Raw genomic sequence first — 3390 nt, 5'->3', positions numbered from 1 at the left:
AATAAATAGCTGATAAAGGGGTAAAATCAGGATTTGAACCTAGGCTCTCAGATATCTCTCTCGTGGTGTGTGTGTGTGTGTGTGTGTGTGTGTGTGTGTGTGGCCTTCTTACATTTCACAGTCTTTTCTCTAAAGATGATCCCATGCCATTTTTTGTTATCGATTGCTTCTCATTGTGTCGTGTTCCCTTAGGAGAGAAGCATTCATTTCCTTGATGTGTTTATTTTTCAGCTGAAGAAAAGGTGACTGGTCCCATGAGCCGGGAAGAATGAACTCAGAGGAGGCTGTTTATACAAGGCTCTCCCACTCACCAGCTGTTGAGAGTATGTGGATGAAGGGCAGGATCTTATTACTTCAATGGAAGCATTGGAAGCCTGCGACCATGTTCCCAAGCCACAAACAGGATTTGGCACAGTGGGGCTGCCTCATAAATAATTAATCAGAAGCCTCTGATACAAATCTGTCTTGCAGTAGCCTTCAAATTCAGTGTTGCCTCCTTCTCTAGCCTTGGGTATATTAAAGAGATCCCCTCTGCTTCTCACTCTAGTGCCAGGACTGGCCTGAAGGCTGGATCCATCCATTCATGGAATTCTATTCAATCAGTCTGTGCCTCCCCTGTTTGAGTGCCATTTATAGGGCCAATGTGGGTTAGTAACTATTTATTGAGCGCCTGTTCCATGCCAATTATTAGGCTGAGTGCTTTACAAACATCTACTGCTTCCAAAACTCTGTAAAGCTGCACCTATTGTCTCCATTTTGCCCCCGAGCAAATGGAGGCTCAGAGAGGTTGTGTGCTATGTCTAAGATCACACAATTGGCAGTGACAAGGCTCAAATCTAGGTCGAAATTCAAAGCCCCTCCACTTTAACATGCTGCTTCGCCCATCACTGTTCCAGAGATCATGAGCCCATCGTATTATCACTGGTCTTCCTCTCATAAGTGGAGGTGAGGCTGTGGTATAGGGGAAGTGTGAGAGAGAGGATTAAAGAGGCTGTAATTTTGCTACTGTTAATGAATCGTAATGTAAATATCTGTGTTTTCCGATGGTCTTAGGCTCTATAGCAGCGACCCACAGGTTGAGAACCGCTAGCAGCGTTGCCTAAGACCATCAGAAAACACAGATATTTACATTACGATTCATAACAGTAGCAAAATTAGTTATGAAGTAGCAACGAAAATAAATTTATGGTTGGGGGTCACCACAACATGAGGAACTGTATTAAAGGGTAGCGGCATTAGAATGGTTGAGAACCACTGCTTTAGAGGCATCGAAGAATCACGGAATTATTTTCTGAGAAAAATAGCCCAATGTACTTTTAGATCAGGGATTAATTAACTATGACCTGTGAGTCAATTCCAGCCCCAAACGTAAATAATGTTTTATGGACACACAGCCACACCCAATCTTGTATGTCCTGTCTATGCCTGCTTTTTCTCTATGATGGCAGAGTTGCATAGTTGTGACAGAGACCATATGGCCTGCAAAGCCTTAAATACTGACTATATGGACCTTTCTGGAAATGGTTTGCTGATCCCTGTTTTACATGACTTAGAAAGGAAGCCAACAGTTTTCATTAAGGTCAATGTATTATTTTTCCCATTTGACTGAAAAACTACTTAAAGATTTATAATGCTACTTTAATCACTGTATTCTAATGGTGGTGGGTGGTGGAGTGGGGCGTGGGGAGAGGGGGAATCTAACCAGGGAAGGTTAAGGGACAGGGAGTAGAAGGGAGAGGTCTGGACCTCTGGGTCCCCAGCCAACTCCTCACCCTAGGCTCATCCCACTCATTCTTTCTTTTCCTCCTGCCAAATCAAGTTTCCTAAAATAACTCGTTGCTCATAAACTTGTAAGTGGCTTCCCACTTACCACATGCTCAAATCCCAAACCCAACCTGGAATTTAGAGACCTTAACAAACTGACCCCTACTAATCTCGCTCTCCACCCCCACTTTACCCTTTACTTTTTATCATAAAGTCATGCCAAATTCGAGTTTATATTTCAAAGCCAATGTACTTGTTCTTGATTCTTTTTTATGTAAGCAGAAAAGGAAACATGTCATATTTGTAGGTGGTGTATGTGACAATAGGAAACCAGGCCAAGCTTTCAGGAATGATGCCACTTTACCTATGGTAAAAGTTATAGACAAAGGAAATATGTATGAATGTATTACTTTTCTACCATAGACATGGTCCAATTGTATTTCGGAAAACAAATTCTAAGGTTTTATTTTTAAATTGTAATATCGTAAGCCATCTCCCACGTTGCTATGTATTTTTCATAAAGATAATTTTTCATGGTTGCGGAGTATTTCATCTTTTATATGTTCCAAAGTTTTGCTAATACTTCCCTGGCATTTGGGCATTGAAGGTTGCTGTTTCCATTAATTTCTTCTCCATTCCCTGGAGTTGTTCTCACTGTTTCCCACCTTTGCTCGGGGTCCCATCTTCCCTTCTCATCTGCTTAAGTCCTACCCTTGTTGCCTAAGTCCTGTCACCACCTTCCCTCTAGGGAAAAGTTCAGATTGACCTCCAGAATGAGGGATGGATTTCAGGACACTTGCTCCCCTAGGAAGCGCTGACATAGCACCGTCTGAACCTGACAGCAGTCATTGCCGTGCCAAAGGGCTCGCAGACACCGCTGCTTCCTGGTGCTGCACTCAGGAGAACGCTTTACTTTAGAAAATAACAATAGATAACTGACACACGGCAGGCATTATTCCAAGCACTTCACACACATTGTCATTATCCTCATGACAACGCTTTCAAGTGGGTACAGTTAATACTTTCATTTTACAAATAAGAAAACTGAGGTACAGACAGATTAAAGTGACACAACTGTAAGTGGTATTTGAATTCAGACAGTCTGGAATCAGAGTCTGGGTGCTTAGCGAATTAGAAGCGCAGTCAATTCCCTGTGGCCCTGTATCTCCCCAGTTTCAATCACCCAGTCTCAATCTAGCCCACCCCATTTTCAGAGGACATGCAGAGGGAGAGGAGCTGCGGAGTAATGGTCTCACCAGGAACACGGAGCCTGTTCCTCTGTGTTGGAGAGGGGCAAGAGGCCAGCATCCTTTCACAATGAGATCATCAGGCTGTTAAATCTGCTTTGTCTTGGTTGTTCTCTGACCAAGGGCATTTCCAGAGCCAAGGCAGGATGTGATGGGAAAAGCTGCATCTTTCAGACCTCGCTCATCTCAGTGTCTCCGGTGCCAGCATAAAGCAGGCCATCTTACATGGAGAATGTACTGTGACATGTAACACAACAATGGCTACAGTTTTTAGTTAACAGTCCTTCTCATGCCCTCTCCCAGGAGGAATGGGGCTCATGTGCAAGTGGGGTTGGGCAGAAGAGAGTCAGAGTTCATTCCAGAGTTGAGCACAATTACA

The sequence above is a fragment of the Cnephaeus nilssonii genome, assembly GCF_951640355.1.
Source record: "Cnephaeus nilssonii genome assembly, chromosome: 14".
Taxonomy (NCBI): Eukaryota; Metazoa; Chordata; class Mammalia; order Chiroptera; family Vespertilionidae; genus Cnephaeus; species Cnephaeus nilssonii.
Note: the sequence above shows the minus strand (reverse complement) of the source record.